Source organism: Mycteria americana, chromosome 6 (genome assembly GCF_035582795.1).
Source record: "Mycteria americana isolate JAX WOST 10 ecotype Jacksonville Zoo and Gardens chromosome 6, USCA_MyAme_1.0, whole genome shotgun sequence".
In the NCBI taxonomy this organism is placed as follows: Eukaryota; Metazoa; Chordata; class Aves; order Ciconiiformes; family Ciconiidae; genus Mycteria; species Mycteria americana.
In genome coordinates this window covers 28,362,833-28,381,285 of record NC_134370.1, presented here as the reverse complement: position 1 = coordinate 28,381,285, position 18,453 = coordinate 28,362,833, and the positions used below count along the sequence as shown (strand labels likewise).

Genomic DNA, 18,453 nt, shown 5'->3' with positions numbered 1-18,453 from the left:
CGCACACACACGATGCTAAATCTGCCAATTATCTGCTTTGCTCCAAAACTAACCCCCCTGCGCCTTCTACAAGATCCTATATACATCAAGCTGTGTTAAAGCAGGAAAACTAGATATTGAATCTATTTTTAAAACAAATTGAATTTCTTTAAACTCAAAGGTGAAGGATGGTTTCAACAGTTTCACATTTATAATCTCACCTTTTTTCAGCATGCACAAGGGCTCTTTATACCCAACCACGCTTAAGACATGCTGGCCGCCACGCCTGCTAGCCACCAACACTTGGTTTCAACACAGAGACTCTGCCAGCCTACCACAAAATCACTGGCGCAAACACACAAAACAGCAGCCCACAATTCTGATTCACAGGTCACAAAATATTCTTAGAGATGATGCCCCCGTGATCAGGCTAAACAAGATGCTAAATAAACTCAATGGCTTTGTTTTTGTAATTTGTTTTTTGGTTTTGTTTTGTGTGTTGCTGTTTTTTTTTTTTTTTAATAAGCTTACTATGGTTTTGGTTGCAAAATCCCCACATATTTGTAAAAAAAATAAAACTTTGCAGCACTCAGAAATAGTTACTGATGCTTCTTTTACAGTGCCTCAATGACACCGTTCCAATTTTAAGATAATCCAAAGCACTTCACTCACGCCACAGCGTATGGATGCAGGTAGCAACCCCACGCTGGCTGTTCCAAAACACCAGCTCAGCCTTAGCACTCCTGGGACGCACATCCCATTTCACCTGACTACCGCCTCTGGGAAGGAGGGAAGGGGACTGGGTCTTCCGGAGCTTGGTTGCATGGACACTAGCGAAAAGCAGTGTTGGGAGGAGCGGTCAAATAGCCTGGCATCGGACTAACCTAGGAGTGTGTTCAAAGGGAGGTGAAAGCATCTGCCTAGAGTAAAGGGGAAGAGAGTCCCTCACCCTCAAGAAGTAGGAGGCCATGGTCCTCCTGTGCCTGAGTGATTACTACTTGCTTTTTGGTGCAATGACTCCCTAGTATGTATTTTCTGCAGCACTTCAGCCACTTTTATCCCACTCCTCCACCGAGCATACTCCTGTATCTCCATTTCTTATGCTTTTTTCTTCTCTTCCCTACATCCTATTTGATCTAAGTTCCAATACACTATTTCCTTCTCAGCAAGGTCCTCACCACGCCTTTGACTTTTTCTTATTTTTCCTCTGTCCCTGGTAAGATCTAAACTGTACCCTTTATCCCAGACGGATCTCTGCAGATTCCTGTTCTGTCCCTTCTTCGATCAAACTCCCTGGACTTTCTATACTAAGAGTGTTTTACTCAATAGGGACATTAACTCTCCTCCTTATTGCTATTGTACTATTAAAATTACATTATCCTTGTCTGAAGACAGCACCATGTGAACAGCTTTATAGACTTTAACATTACCACCAGCGAAGTGAGACCCCACTAAGGACCTCCAATTTCTTGTTGAAGAAATTGTACATAAGTGACAAATCCACAAATACAAATGACCATACAGCAACTTTGCTACTGTTCAAGAGGTTAATTAAGTTGAAGGGAAAGAAAACCAAAGACAGACTTCCAACACCACACCAACTTCCTTGTCATTATGGTTCCAGACTCCAGATTAGCTACGAAAACCATACACAACACCTTATCATCTATTTTTCTTCCCTAGCAAAATCTTGCTTGAGAAGCTATGTCTTAACGCTTGCTTCACATCCATCCAAAAAAGAAAAACAGCTCTTTACTTTATATGTTAGATATTGCATTCATGTGAGATACACCTATTTCAACGTAGACTTTGCCACTGTAATAAAACTACTAGTTGGATAGCAAAGCATCTGTGAAAGGCACCATCTCTTCAGTATGTATAGTGCCGCAATCATATTTAACTCCATGATGGCGACCAGAAGGCAAGATCATAATGCATATATTAATAACACAAATAAGGAGACTGAAATAGTGCATTCACATTACACGTTGTTCGTACCACCATCCACCAGAGCCAATCCTTTTGAGTGTAATAAAGTGAAGGTATTATAATTAGAGAGTTCATAATGCCATTTAATCAAGTGTGGCGCTGGAGCACAGTGTGTTGTATACCAGAGACAAAACCACATGAAGCAGTACAATACCGAGTGCAAGAAAGGGCAGACATATTCTTCAGGGAAAATAACAAGTTACTACAAAGCCACGTTTGTTTTCAAGTACTCAATCAAGAAAGTTTGCGTACTAGATAATTTTATACCATGAAAATAAGTTACTTCATAAACTGCAAATGAAATATGACCACAAAAATGTCTTTTGATTATTACAGACAGAAAACACCAAATTTGAGTTCTCAATTTGCTAATTAATGCTTCATAGTTCTATCGGAAGAATTAATTATACTTCAACAATATTATAATTATTTTTCTACCACTGCTTATTATTTACAAAGTGCTTTACAATAACTAACCAGTTTCCATGACACCTCTAGAAGTCTCCACGTACTGAGGCTGAGACAGGAGTATCCTGAGCTATCAGCAGCAGAACAGCAAGGGCCAAGTGAAATCAGGAGTAAAACCAAGGACTTTTCCATCATCAGGCCATTTTCCCGGGGGTCACGGTATCCTTGGCACACCTAGCATGAGATGCTTCTCGCAATCAAGATCAATGTTACAACAGCTCCTTCCCATGTCTCAGAACCAGACTGGGAACTACCCTGATCCTCTCCCATGAAACAAAAATGTATGCTTAAAAAAAAAAAAAAAGGTAGTTGGAAATCACCCTTGCAAATGAGAGGGATCAGACACTCACTCATGTGTTTTAGATTAGCCTCCTGACCAACCTGAAAGATCTTGCACAGCTACCTGCCCAGGACTCATGTTGTTGGTTGGCAGGAGTGAACACACCACACAAGGAAGGACCCTAATGACAACCGTTGCAGCTACTACTCATTGCCCTTCTGATAGACCAAAGATGTCCAGTGTTATTCTCTATAGAAACAGAGTAAAGACTACTCCTGTCCTAAGTAGCCCTTGTTTTAACCATACCATAACATTTTTAGGAAAACATGACAAATAGTTTCCATTTTATGTATGGAGAAACTTGCTTGACACACAGAGTAAGTCAGGAGCACAACCACTGAATGTTCCCAGAGAAATGTGGGATTTGGGGCACAAAGTGTTACGGTACAATTGTTATTTATTTCACAGATGCAGCTAAGAAATCCTACAGACCTTAGCTTAAATCTTGATTTGGGGCCTTCAGAGGCCAAATATGGTTTTTCATTGTAATACATAAATAACAATAAATATACCTAATGTACATATCCAAGTTACCAGGTATGTGTAACAACACAAAAGTAACAGCATGAAAACTAAAGCAGAAAAATGATGCGGCAGCACAGAGCTTCAAAAATTACTCTCGGGCAAGCAAGCACCCTCAGACTGAAATGTTATTTAAAGGTTTGTTACATATATAACGGCACATTCTCAAATGACTGCAGATCAGGAAATTAAAAGGTCTGAATTAAAACAGGGTCTGACTTAACACCCATTAAGGTTGCAAAAAAGATTCCCATTGGCTTTAGACAGCATTGGGTCATACACTACTACTACATACCTCGTGTCTTTCAGCTTGTTTGTATGACAGTTACACAGCTAGCCGTTCCCAAATAGCAAAATACAAGCTTCCGTCTGCCTGGATATTCTTTATGGACAACAGCTCAACACTCCTAATGGCTAAAAAAGGACTTTGCAAACTAGGTGTCAATTGTACCATAACCTGTAGAGTCCCACTCAACCTTTGCCATCTCCAAAGAAGCACTGTGATCAGGAGACATTTATCTTACCTCATTTTCAAAGTTTTACAGACTGGTTTTCCTCCTTCCCTGCCCATCATGCTCAAGTCCTTTTTCATAATTGCATGTCAAAAGGAAGAAAGTTGCAGAGATCACATCTTTTACCACTTATTCCTGAATAGCTCGTTAATTTAAGAACTTCCATTGATTTTGTTGGATCATTTACACATTTAAAATACTTGGGTGCTTATGTTCTGTAGGAATGAGCATCCCAAAACTTACTCTATTATTATGGAGGGGAAACGAGATGTTTGCTTTGTTTCTTCCTTTAAAGCATTAATTTACATAAGGTTTAGGAAAACTTTCCCCTCATCTGTACTCTAAAAATATTCCTTAAAATGTGGGAGAAGGCTCAATATGCATAAGACAAATACAAATTAAAGTACACCAAACAAATAGCAGGACAAATAGTTTAATCCTCGCTCAACAGATAAACACCATAATTCACAGCTTTGAAACAGATGAAATACGAGTCTATTCTTTATTAGTGGAGATAAGTGTTCGTCACCCTAATCTCCAATATGCTATTCTTCTATAACTATGGGGTATATTCCCAGGTCAATCTGTGGGAGATTTAGGCAGACGATGTTAATCCTAGTGCAAAACTTGAGGAACATGAATCAAGTTGAAGTGTTGCAGAACATTTTCGCCACAAGCAGTAGCTCCCATCAAACAGGACATAGTCAAGATAAAAATCATGCTGTTCTAATATCCTTAGGGCTTTATCCTGCCAGCACTAACTGATAGTATTGCTTATGAGAGATACTGGCAGAACAGAGCAACAGTAAGGACAAAAATGTATCTCGAATCCTTTATTGAAGCGGGTAATTTTAATGAACGCTTCATCTCTACTGCTTTTGACTGAAACTGTGCCATGATATTAACTGTTTAGATGCCCACCTGTTTCACTTTGCTTACATGCGCAGTGTTGATTCTATAAACATCCCGCAGGACCATTTACACCAAAGAGTATGTTTGCTGTACTGATTACAGACTTCAAATGCCATTAATGTCTGTCTTTCAGAAAGGCTGCAGCACCTTGGTTTTGAAAAAAATCAAGCTTTTTAAGAGATACAAACTGGCAAACTCAAAAATCAGCACCCAAATCTAAACCTGGAGTTCCTATTTCCTGTACTTTTAATAGAAAAATTTCATTTTATTAGTTTCTATTGCTCTATTAATTTCTATTTAAAATATTAGCCCTTTATTTGCACCATAGTTCCTTGTTAATCATAGAATGCTTTGGATTGGAAGGGACCTTTACAGGTCATCTAGTCCAACCCCCCTGCAATGAGCAGGGACATCTTTAACTAGATCAGGTTGCTCAGAGCCCCATCCAGCCTGACCTTGAATGTTTCCAGGGATGGGGCCTCCACTGCCTCTCTGGGCAACCTCTTCCAGTGCCTCACCACCCTCATTGTAAAAAATTTTTCTTAAATCCAGTCTAAATCTGCCCTCCCTTAGTTCAAAACAATTGCTCCTTGTCCTGTCACAACAGGCCTTGCTGAAAAGTCTGTGCCCATCTTTCCTATAGGCCCCCTTTAAGTACTGGAAGACTGCTATAAGGTCTCCCTGCAGCCTTCTCTTCTCCAGGCTGAACAACCCCAACTCTCTCAGCCTGTCCTCGTAGGAGAGGTGCTCCAGCCCTCGGATCATTTTTGTGGCCCTCCTCTGGACCCACTGCAACAACTCCATGTCCTTCTTGCACTGAGGGCTCCAGAGCTGGATACAGTACTCCAGGTGAGGTCTCACCAGAGCAGAGGGGCAGAATCACCTCCCTTGACCTGCTGGCCACGCTTCTTTTGATGCAGCCCAAGATACGGTTGGCCTCCTGGGCTGCAAGCACACGTTGTTGGCTCATGTGCAGCTTTTCGTCCACCAGTACCCCCAAGTCCTTTTCCGCAGGGCTGCTCTCAATGCCTTCATCCCCCAGCCTGTATTGAAACCGAGGATTGCCGCGACCCAGGTGTAGGACCCTGCACTTGGCCTTGTTGAACCGCATGAGGTTCACACAGGCCCACTTCTCCAGCTTGTCCAGATCCCTCTGGATGGCATCCCATCCTTCTGGCCTGTCAACTGCACCACTCAGCTTGGTGTCATCTGCAAACTTGCTGAGGGTGCACTCGATCTCACTGTCAATGTCATTGACGAAAATATTGAACAGCACTGGTCCCCGTATGGACCCCTGAGGGACACCACTTGTCACTGATCTCCATCTGGGCATTGAGCCGTTGACCGCTACCCTCTGGATGCGACCATCCAACCAATTCCTTATCCACTGAACAGTCCACCCATCAAATCCGTATCTCTCCAATTTAGAGAGAAGGATGTTGTGGGGGACCGTGTCAAAGGCTTTACAGAAGTCCAGAGAGATGACATCCATTGCTTTTCCCTTGTCCACTGATGTGGTAACTCCCTCGTAGAAAGCCACAAGGTTGGTCAGGCAGGACTTGCCCTTGGTGAACGCATGCTGGCTGTCTCGAATCACCTCCCTGTCCTCCACGTGCTTTAGCATAGCTTCTAGGAGGATCTGTTCCATGATCTTCCCAGGCACAGAGGTGAGGCTGACAGGTCAGTAGTTCCCGGGGTCCTCCTTTCTACTCTTTTTAAAAATTGGCACAATGTTTCCCTTCTTCCAGTCACCAGGGACTTCACCTGACTGCCATGACTTTTCAAATATCATGGAGAGTGGCTTGGCAGCTACATCAGCCAATTCCCTCAGGACTCTGGGATGCATCTCATCAGGTCCCATAGTCTTATATATGTTCATGTTCCTCAGGTGGTCACAAACCTGATATTCCCTTACAGTGGAAGGGGCTTTACCCCCCTGGTCCCCAACATGTCGTCCACTGACTCGAGAGGGGTGAGGAGAACGGTTGCCGGAAAAGACTGAAGCAGAAAAGTTGTTGAGTACCTTAGCCTTCTCCTTGTCTGTTGATACCAGGTCACCATTCTTGTTCATCAGTGGAGGTACACTTTCTTTAACTTTCCTTTTCTGGTTGATATACCTGTAGAAGCCCTTCTTGTTATTCTTTGCATCCCTTGGCAAGTTCAGCTCCAGCTGCGCCTTGGCCTTCCTGACCCCATCCCTACACGACTGGACAGCATACCTATACTCTTCCCAGGTTACCTGTCCCTGCTTCCACTGCCTGTGCAGTTCCCTCTTGCTCTTTAGTTTGACCAGCATGCCTCGACTCAGTCTGACTTAATGCTTCAGTCAAAGTGAAAATCATGACTTAATGCTTCAAAGTGAAAACCAGACACATTTGTTTGACACAAACTAAAACTGTTTAACATCCATTTCAAATAAATGGGTGTTATGCACCTAAACACATTGCATCATACCTCTTAATTTTTCAGTCATTCTAATTCTCCCTAAGGCAAGACACTAGAATAATCACTTTATTGTTATATTTACTGACAATGACCCTCAGAAGGTGATAACATTTTGATCCCATTTGATTACATTAGTCTTAATAGATCCTAATGGAAATACAAGTAAATCCTCTTTCTTATCACTCATTAATTTCAGCAGTCACTATAACTTAACCACTCAAAGGGCTTTAAAGCACACACCGAGTACAAATGAAAGAGAACTTGCATTGCCTTTCACTTATACCTTTAATCTTATTCACTGAACAAGTTTAGGTTAACTCTAAAAACAGAGTCCAAGCATCCCAAGACAGAGTCGTCACAGTGCCAGCAGAGGTTAACACTACTACAACATGGACAACACAGCAGCAGCCCACAGGAGACAAGACCCAGGAAGCTGTCCACCCAAGAACTCACAGTCTAAGCAAAATCAAATAGACAGGATGTATCTGGAAGCCCATAAAAGAAAATAAATATGACTATTATTATTGACTTACTTCTTGCTGACACTGTAGAAGTATTGAGTCGTTAGGTGGGATTTGAGCCGAGCAAGCAGGGAAACTGACTTCTTACAAGGAAGTGTGTCCCATGTGCAGGTGATGCCAGCAAAGGCATGAAGACTGTCATGGGAGAAGCAGGTGGCCAGAGCATCAAGCCTCACACTGCTGAAAGAACAGCCTTCTGGCAAGGACAGTCACCTACAGGCGTTCGCATCCGCTATGTCCAAGATTGCTCTGGCAAGTAAAAGAGAAGTGCACAGCTCCAGTGGGTAGCTGTCATCTATATTTCCCTACCTGATGCCACCTTTAGAAAACAGAGGTCCTGACGTGAGAAATCAGAGTAGCCCACAAATGAGCCAACTGTGCTGAAATCTGGTTTGACTGCAGAGGTCAGGACAGCTCATCAGCCAGCTGCTCTGCTATGTAAGTGTAACGAGACACCCGCAGCTTGCTGCCCCTCCAGTGTAATTGCACATCTTGTTCTTTGTAATCATGCTTACCCACTTATACGCTGCTGTAGAGACATAACTAATCCTCACAGATCCCCACTGAGAGGCAGGCAGAAAAGTATTACCATCCCCATTTTACAGATGGGGAGAAATATATATTACCTACAGGAGTCAGTTAATGACTGGAATAACCTGATGCACTTCCACAGGCCTGGGAAGATTCAGCCTCATGCATGCCGGTGGCCCGCTTGGCCAACAGAGGTCAAGTCATTTGTCAAAAGCCATAGGGTGTTACTGCGAGATACAGGATGAAAAGTCTCACAGCACTGAAGCCAGCTTTGTTCTTAGGTCACCGTACAAACCATACCCAGTAAATACCTGTGGTGGGTTGGTTAGGGGTTTTTTTTGGGGGGGTGGGTGTGGCTGGAGTATTTTTGTTGTTGTTTTGGGGTCAGTTCGTTTGTTTTTAAACCAACCCATAAGGTATTCTAATTAATAAGAAGTCCAAATAAAACTGAAACTTTTGCTATAGTTCCCCAAGTGGAAGGAAAGAAACTCCTCACAATTTGATTAATTCTGAAAATAATTACAATTATTATTTGTTTTCTGCAGCATCCAGAAAATACCATGGTAGCTGCCGACAGAAGAGAGACATTTACAAATGAAATGCATAATATGTGAAAAACAGAGGACAGCAATGTACAAATGACATGATGTATATACAGTAAATAATACAGCGAAAAGGCAGCACGATATATTTTTCTGTCATCTGTTACTACGCTACATGTGTTATTCTCAAATGCCATGGTAGGTGGGAAAAAAGTTTCAATAGTAATTTTCTATTATTTTTAAGGTCTCAAAGTTAAAATCAAGGAAACGTAACTAGCTATTTCTGTGTTTAAAACCACAAATTATCAATAATAAATCAATCAACCATCCAAACTTCCAAGACAATAATGAAATGATGTTATTTGTTCTTTAAACAAATTTCTTCTGGTATACTTAAATTACATTTTCCATCTTTCTTATGGATTTAGCATTGCTAGGAACTTTAGGAATGGAAAACGATCTTATCAGTTTGGTTTAAACAATCATCTGACTCCAGAAGGCAAGTTTTTAAACAAAATTATCATCACAAGGCCAAGAGCCAGGTTGGGGAATTGAGCCCGCTATTATTTTCAGATCCATTGCTACTGTTCCGTCCCTTTCCAATGTACACCACCCATCAAAACGGGAGTTATATAGCTTACAACCCTGTACTGAAGTTGCTTCTCATTAGCAGGAAACATTCACAAAGCCATTTTAAATCACAGACTGATGTTTTAGCCAGGTCCAGAGACAGAAACATCAATACAGTGGCTAACTAGATAAACTTTCCCCACACACCATCTTTATGCTGCTGTGAACTTTCCCATCCTTCGGTGTGGTTCACCTTTTTAACTCTCTGCTTTAACAAGACGCAGCAATGTTATTTTTCATCATCCTAAACAGAATCCTCTCTAACCATTTTAGACTTAGGTGGGAGGTGAAAGAAGGAGAGGTTTTACCTCAAAAACTAGGCTATTTGCTGTCAATCTGAGCAGCCAGCTGTTCCAACCTGGCCTTCCTCTGGTCAGGCACCGGCTAGAGCAGCACATCTCCCTTCTCAGCGATGAACAAACAATTCAATACCTGCTCGTCTCATGCATCCATACAAAAAAAAAAAAAAAAAAAAAAGAAAAAACCCCACACATGACGCTTGCTCGTTGGTTGCTTATTTTTAGGGCCTCTGCTGAAGGACACGCTAAGGGTTCATGGAAGGCACCACACTTTGGCTTATTTTCTGCTTGAAGATGCCAGCAGGGTTCATTACTGTTAACTAAGTTTGCTCTACCTATATGTCAAGAAAATACGGTTTTCTTCAGCTTTGGAAGTGGATACAGGATTAAATACACCTTGCACAACTGAACTTAGAAGACATGAAGGTGAATTATGTGACACTATATATCCCAAATCCAACATTAACATAAAAAAATAACTGTTTTAGATAATCAATCCAGCTTGTTTACTAAACTACCTGGCTAACACAGCCAAAAGACAGCAATTTCAAGGGGTTTTATAGATTCACTCAGAAGAACAAAAATCCATTTTCTAGAAGAAGACTCACAATTCACCAACTCCTTAAGTCAAAAGAAACGTGGTGGAATTCTGCCTTTTTCCAACCTTCTGTTACACAGCTTTACAGTCAAAACACACATCTCGGGATAAATCAACTTGCCTGTTTACACCATCTTTCATGCTTCCACGTGCACAATTTGCCTACCAGTTTTTAGGGATTATGTAAATAGTTATTAACGTCATGTGGTTTCAACTAGTAGGAGAAAATCCAGGACAAAATTGTGCACCAACTGACCTTTATAGCTTTCCTTTAGCAAGCAAAATTAAGCAAGAAAGTCTTGTAACGATCATATCTGCTTTCTAAGTAACACTATTTAAAAAAGGAAGAATGACCTATGAGAATTTTCTTTTTAAAAAATAAAACTGAATTTTACACAAACCACAAAGACACTTGACAGACCAATCAGAGGACAATCTCCAAACAATCTAGTATCGAAGTGCATAAACATAAAATACTTCGACGCATTTTAAGACCCCAAAAGATTACAACAGCGGTCCTCTAAGATGACCTCTCCACTCCCACTAACAATCATTCAGTACTGCAGGGATCTCCGAGACATAGTGCAGTAGGGTCACTCTTGGATTATATAGCACAAAACAGGTTCTATAAGTTTGTTACAGACACATGTATACTATAGGTAATCAGAAGCCTACTAAGATGAGGTAAGAAAAATAGTCAGAAAATACAGTATTTTTGTTCTCTTTTACAACACGAAAGTATTTGCTTTTTTATTGAAAAAAATCTGAATTCTCATTGGAGGACTGTAAATCAAATTAATCAGTTATTTTTTTCAGCAAGCAGAACTATTTTGGGCCAAAAACTGGGAAGGGGAAAAGGGGGGGGGGAGGACACCCCCCCCCCCCCCCCCCCAAAAAAAAAAAAAAAAAAAAACCACCAAAACCAACCCAAACCCCCATGGGTAACTTGAGACAGCCGATATGCAACCGAACATTTTCCAGCTCCAGCTGCCATGTCACAACATGGGAAGTTTTATGCTAACAGAATCTCAGACCCAGCAGTATAGCAGCAAAAGGGCCAAACTTGTATCGCATCAGGTAAAGCCAGCTGTGCTGCAAGCCCAAGCAGGGCAGCAAGGCAGAGCAAAGCCTGTGGGTCAGCACCCAGCCACAGCCATGCAGAAGAACAGGACACACAAGCCTCCTGCCTCAGTTTCCCCACCTGAAGCAACAACATTCACCCACCTCACACCAGAGCACTGAAAAGGTTAACTCCTGTTTGCAAAGTGCTTTTAAAATGAAAGCATGCTTTATTTCTCTCCTTTCAGTGATGGCAGTTATCCTTGCAGAAATCTGAGTGCCGGGAGCTTCCTATTCAGCCAGTTATAAAAGTCACGGTTCTCTTGATAGCTCTGTGTGACCCACTTCTCCACCTCGAGCCTGCTGTGGTAGTGTTTAAATGTCGAGGAGTTTATCAGTATATAACTGAAATGTTAAGGGGGGGGAGCATATTAGTGGGGACAGGAAAAGGCAAAATTTATGACACATAAAAGGCACTGCTTATTCAGATGAAATTTATTATAGCCCATTTGAGTTAAAATATCACATATGTATGAGACCTTCATGAAACCGTAATCCAGACGGGAGCAGGGAGAAGACCGAGCGAGCTGTGCACTTATGCAGAAAGAATTTGCTCCTGAAGCCTGGCAGGCAAAGATGTAACTGGCTGCGTGTTTGCACGTCTGTTCGGGGCCGGCATCAGCAGCATAAAAACAAAGATCCCTACAGCCCTGGAAATTAATGGGAGGAAGTGAGTTGTGGAAACAAACCAACAAAGGAAGACATATCAAAGATTTCAAATCTATTCAATATTAGACATTGTGGGGTAAAGGCACAATGACTCACAGCTGATTAGCGCTAAGCCTAGCTCTTATTGCCTGCGTGCACAGCAAGTAGCAAGACAGAAACCCAAACCCTGCAGGAAGCTTCAGGGGTTTCCAAGACAAAAATGTGAAAACAACCATTTCCATAGAAAGGGCTCTTCCGCAAATTGCTTAAACAAAGTGGTTTTAGTCCATTCCTTCCCTTACACAGAGCGGCTGTGGAGGTTTCCACTTACCCTTCCTGTAACTGAGGCACGACTACCCCGCTGCTTGTTTGCAGATGAAGGAGGAGGAGAACAGCAACTGGATTCCTGTTTAGTGCCATTAAATGTATAGTGGTACCAGCAGAGCGCAAGGAGTCTGGCCACTGGCCCTTTCCGCTGAGGCTGCCGGTGACTCACTAGCCAAGACATATGTACACACACCCCCTGCAAGAGATGCACTAAAAGCGGATTTTTGTGTCTCCTTTTCAGAGACTTCTTCCCGCGCTGCTGCCTCCATCCACTCTCACCCATCTCTAACCAGCACAGGACTGTACAAGGGAAGTTTGCATTTATAGCCTGCCACTAGCATTGCTGTTTTGGAAGTAAAGGCAGCAACATCAAAAGACATCAGCCTAGCTCATCTCACAAATTTTCAATTCCTTCAAAACCATCTTTCCCCTGTAGCTGACTTCACAACACGTGCTATAACACAGCTTTGGTTCGGTTCACCAATACTGCTACTGCATGAAAAATTTCAAATACTGAATTAAGGAAGTCATGGTTCAAAGCACCTATTATCAGTTTAATACGTCATCAAGAAATATCATTACTGAATATTTATTTCCTAGATTAAATCATGATCAAAATAGATACCTTTAGTATCAATTAACTAGGAAGCCTGAAGGCAGTGTGACAACAGATGTAGGAGCCACTGTTGTGTCAACAATTCATGCACGGTGCTACAGACAGCTGAAGCTCCGAGACCAGCAACAGCAATTGTCTTTGCAATGACCACAAAGCTCTCACCAACTGCTCTCTTGGTAAGGCTTCTCCTAGAACTCCCTGGTGTGCTCTCTCTCATCTCATTAAAAAAAAAAAGAAAAAAAAAATCTTCCCTCTATTTCTTGTTTTTATTGAGAAAGTAATTAAACCACAAAAAGTTATACCAATGCTAAAAGCTGGGACACAAATAAAGTAGGACATACGTTTCTGCAGAACACAAGACAGATGGTCACAAACTTAACTCTAATTTCCTTCATTTTGAACGAAGTGAAAGATTTTCAGAAAATCCATATGAGGAGAAATATTAAATCAATACACTGAGTATGTTTGGCTTATGTCCTTTTATGAGCCTCATACTTTGTTAAAATTGTAAGCTGTTATTAACAGTATTACTTTTGAAATAAGTAAATATATGCATTATTCTTCAAACAGCAAACACATAGCAAATTCATAAACCAAGAAATATATTATATTTGTCACTAGCATTAAATATTCCTGGGGATGTATTTCTGGGCATCCAACAGGAACTCCCACTTCAGAAAGACTCATTTCTCCATACACATACACATGATCCATACACATACATATGATTGCATGTACAGTTAGAGCTGTGTCTGACACACAGGACAGCATTAGCAACAATGGGCAGAATTTAGGAAGTCTTGAAATTAGTATGTCATACAAAGAACAGAGTGTTGGCAGCTGAGCAGGAGCAAGTAAGAAGCCTTATTAAAATGCAAGTTAACAACAGCTAAATTGTATTTATACTTCACAAAATAGTTATGTGAAAGTATAACATACGCCTCCTGTACTGAAAACATGAGCTTCTTGGAAAATAATGAAAATTCAGCTCAGTGTCAGTGAATATAGTCGAAGCACAAGAAACAACATGGCTTAACATGGGCAAATATTATAAAAAAAAAAAAAAAAAAAACACACACAAACAAAAACAAAACAAAAAAAAAAACAAAACACCAAACCAAAACACCCCCCACACACAATTAAAAAAAAAAAAAAAAAAACAAACACCTAAAACCCCAGCACTATCCTGTTTTTAACCTCCTTGAAGTTCCTTAATTCACCATAATACTGGTTATAGTTGCTTTGAATTATCACACCAAACATATAATTTCACCATGAGTTTCATGGTAAGCAATGTTTACAACTCCTGGAGTTTGGTGGTTATCTGAAAACTATTCCTTTCACTCTTTTTCGGTTTTAATGCACATTTTTAGCCTTTCTGTTTGCAGACAGTATCTAGAATATGTGCTCACTGAAGCCACAACAGCCAGTAGACACAGGATTTTCCTCTGGACATCTTTCTTGAAAAATTTCAATAGCTTGACTTGCTATATACAAACATCTTACATTGGTAATACTGTTTGGTAAGCAATGCTGCCTCTCTGAGTCTAGACAAGCACTGCAGTACCATTTCAAAAGGTCTACAAGGAGGCAAGGTGTCCAGTTCCTGGCCAGCTGTGGGCTTGGTGGCACTGCCTTGAGCTCTGAAGTAAAACAAACAGCTCATTACCGAACTTTTAATTTTTAGCATCCTTTTTAAACTCATTTAAAGCAAATAAGGAAGCACCCCAGATAAGCAAAGGAGCACACACACGCAAAAAGTAGATGCTATGATTTGTGCTAACGAGACAGAAATAGCAGCATGACCGAGACCCAAGTACACGATATGACACGTGCAGCTGTCCAAATAGCTCTGCTGTCGGTGTCACTACATGCTAATGGCATTCCCTTCTGCTTGGCCTTGTCTCTCTGCTTCAAACAAGAGCTTAAAAATTCAGGCACTTCCAGCTCCACCTACTCACTTAAACAAATAGGAAAAATAGCCACACAACTAGTTAAGATTTCACTCACTTTGGAAAGGATTCAAGAAAGCTTGGATCATATGGCAAGAACCCAAGTATCTCTTATTTCCAGAGTATTAAAAAAATGGTGGCAAATTTGTATTTTCTTTCCATCCTTACGAAGGTCTTTTTCAAAGGCAAAGAAGTAGAAAAGAAAATGCATTTACATCTCCTGTACAGCAACAATTAACGTAATATTGTGAAAATACCAGCAGAGGAATCTCTAAACTGTTTACCTGTCATCTCCACAATAAGATGTTTTGCTGGAGAAACTATTTTCTGGTGATGTACTGCATGCATTTTGTGCACTTCTTTTACGTTTGAAATGCCCTAGAACAATTTCAAGCACATGAACACGAATTGGAAATATCCCCAATGGTTTACCAGTCCAGCAGAGGTATACCATGGTGCTGTGATTTTTTCTGGTTTTTTTTTTTCGTTTTTTGTTTGTTTGTTTGTTTTTTGTTTTGGGTTTTTTTTTTTTTTTTTTCCAAACCTCACCTTAATTTCAAGGGAAGAAAAAGACATTTTCTTTATTTTGAGATTTATACTCTAACTCTAATTGTGTTGTAATCCCAGCATAATGCGGTGGATCCAGCACCCCTGCCACTTCAATTCCTTCCTCATAGCACCCATGCAACTAATAAGATACTAAGAGCTAAATTGTCATCCAAAAGACCTTTCTTCTCTAAGCGATTATGTGTCCCTGCAACAGAATCTACTCAATGCCAGCAAAATCCAGATCAAACAATTTTAGTAGTTTTTGGGAGCATGAGTATTTTGTAAATTCTGGATGCCATCACATGAACTTGGACCTAGATTTCAGTTTCAGATTCTAAACTGGAAAATTTTGTATAGACCAAGTCAAGGGGAGAGGAAAGAAGGGGGGAAAAAAAAAAGAGCGAGCAGCTTATTTGTGATTTAACCGTGGCACCTGAGTATTAGAGACTAGCTAAATACAGCAAAATACACACCATTTCTTTCCTCACTAACAAGAAGGGACCTAAAACAGAAAAGTATTTATCTACCTTGTTAGCCTAAGACATTTTCAGTGAAATACAGGTCTTCTCTTGGTCTGTAGCCCGCCAGATGGACTCTGCTGCACACAATGAACAGAAGTGCTCACACCACAGGCATCGGTGATCAGACACTCAAGGTAATCAGACACTGAAGAGCATACCAGGCATTGCTACACCTTCTCCTAAAATGTCTAGACAGCCAACAGAAAGCACCTTCTCACAACCAATATAATTTTTACCCAGGACTCCTGTTCTCCTATGGGCTTTTGTAGATGTAAAAGAAAATATACATGGTCAGCCCTGGACACTGGGGCTTTTTACCAGCTTTAAATTATCTTGAGAAAATATCATTGCTTCAAAGAAAATTAAACCTAGACACCAAAAGCAATGCAGAAAAATCACTTACTGAAAGCAAGCATCTCTTTGCCAACATATCTATAAAGCATCAAATGCATTCAGAGCCCATAGAAATCTAGCAGGTTGAGGGTTTACAGACACTTATTTAAAAAAAACAAACCAAAATACCCTATAAGTAGCTTAAGAGAGAACTACCATATATAGGTACACCATTAAAGATCGAGCCACTCTAACTCAGGCAGTTAGAAAAAAAATGTCATCTTTACGCCCGCCAGCCTAACACAAAGCTCAGAGCCCAAGATTTCTGCTTGGCCTTGGCTGCAGGAAGAGTTTATACCCCATGCAAGCAGATCACAGTCACCTGCGCATCGCCCCATTCGGGCTGCTGGCATTGCCACGCACCTGGGCAGAAAGGCCAGGTGAGGGTGAAGAAAGGCAAGTTTGATGGAAACACTCAACATCTGTGCAAATTAATGAGTTCATTTTAATTACCTCCCAACAGAAAGATTAAATAGGGTGCAACTGGTGATATGAAATTGTCCTAATGGGTTCCACTGCTTGAATCCACTGCTCATCAAGTTGAATTGATTTTTAAACAGTGGAAATTCAAACAACTCCCATGAGAAACTAACATAATTCCCATCTCAATCAAATGCTTTGTGATAGTTACATATAAAATGTGATTTTTGAGGAGGGAGAGTCGATTATTTCTTCCCCTTTCATTCCTATAGGAGACCTGGCAAATTGATAGTGTTATCAGAACAATGCTGGAATACTAGCATGAACTGAGGATGAAAAGTGTACAAGCATACTATGAATACTATTTTGCAAATAACTCAAAACTGCATTTTTTAATAAAAGCAGTAGCTAAGTATCTTGAGCGCTTAAAATAGCAGGACAGTTAGGCTATTGTTAAGTTCTTTATAATCCCAACCTGCCAGAAATAAATCTGCAAGTATGCAAACGCCCTGAAAGTAATTTAAGATCACAATTAATTTATATTTTATAGTATGCTCCCGAAGCAAAGATTTCAAATTTTGCTGCTAATTTTGAGTATCCAACTGAGCTACTTCAAGTGTACCAGAATTCAGAATGTGCCATGAATCCTTTACACAGTTTCTACTCGGGCATGAACAATTTTTGAGCAAAAATCACTACTGAGTTCAAGGAAGTCCTGACTTCAGCAAAAAAAGACTGTGTATTTTAAATAAAAATAAAAAAAACACTGTTGCACAAAAACAATCCCCATCTTTTCACATGTATATAAGAAGATTTCTACATAAATACACAAAATATCATACAACTTTTTGGACAAGGCTTTTTGCCGTGACCTCTGAAGAGAGACTCAACTTCAACTATTTCCACTTCATTTCATCAGAAAAAGATTTAAAAAAATATATATCTAGAGCTGAGATGCTGCCTGACAAGTCTTATCTCACAACTGATTAATGTGCTGACAATTTGCCAAAAAAGAGTCCGTTTATCTGCTCAGTGGGCAAGCAAACATTCGTGAGGACAATTGGTATCTATGCGAGGCAGCCACAGACTGACTGGTCATCAGGTGTTAAATAGCAACTGACATTTTAAATGAAATCCAAGGGCCGTCAGCATCAAAGGTTCACTGAACTGGAGCAACTGAAAGAAAGGCAAAGGGAAGGGAGCAAACAAAATAGCTGTATGTCTTCTCAGTGGCAGTTCTGTCTGTTTAATTTTATTTTTGCTAATCGATACCATAACAATAAAGCATTTCCAATATTGGTTTTGTGTAATTCTTCTTCATTAAATCATACTTGCATGAAAGGAAATCAAACTCACACAGCTTTAGAGAGAGGCTCTATTCCAGGTAACATCAAAGACTAAAACAGGGGGAGGAAGAAGAAAAAACCACCCTGCGCAATGTTAAATACCTAACAGGAGATGACAAATCAAATGGGAATTACTGTGGTAAAAACATAATTAAAAACTTGATTGAAGTTAAACAGAATTTACATAACACTGCAAATTAACTTTACGCTGAAAGTATTCACTGGGAAAGCAATAAAAAGGCATTTCATTAGTAATCTATATTTAAACAATATG

The 18,453-nt window shown here is 40.4% G+C and overlaps 1 protein-coding gene across 7 annotated transcripts in view; it reads right to left on the bottom strand.

Moving 5' to 3' along the window:
* The window catches only part of ZMIZ1 (zinc finger MIZ-type containing 1), a 366,110-nt gene that overhangs the window by 250,612 nt on the left and 97,045 nt on the right, over positions 1 to 18,453 (bottom strand). Inside the window, exon 3 of one of the 7 annotated variants that reach the window (XM_075505172.1) lies at positions 15,235 to 15,328. The exons of 5 other annotated variants lie outside the window; for them this stretch is intronic. The gene's annotated coding sequence lies outside the window, so the exon portion shown is untranslated. Of the gene's footprint in view, positions 1 to 7,700; positions 7,944 to 15,234; positions 15,329 to 18,453 lie in introns of those variants that run through there. One more of the 7 variants, XM_075505175.1, reaches the window with a different exon arrangement.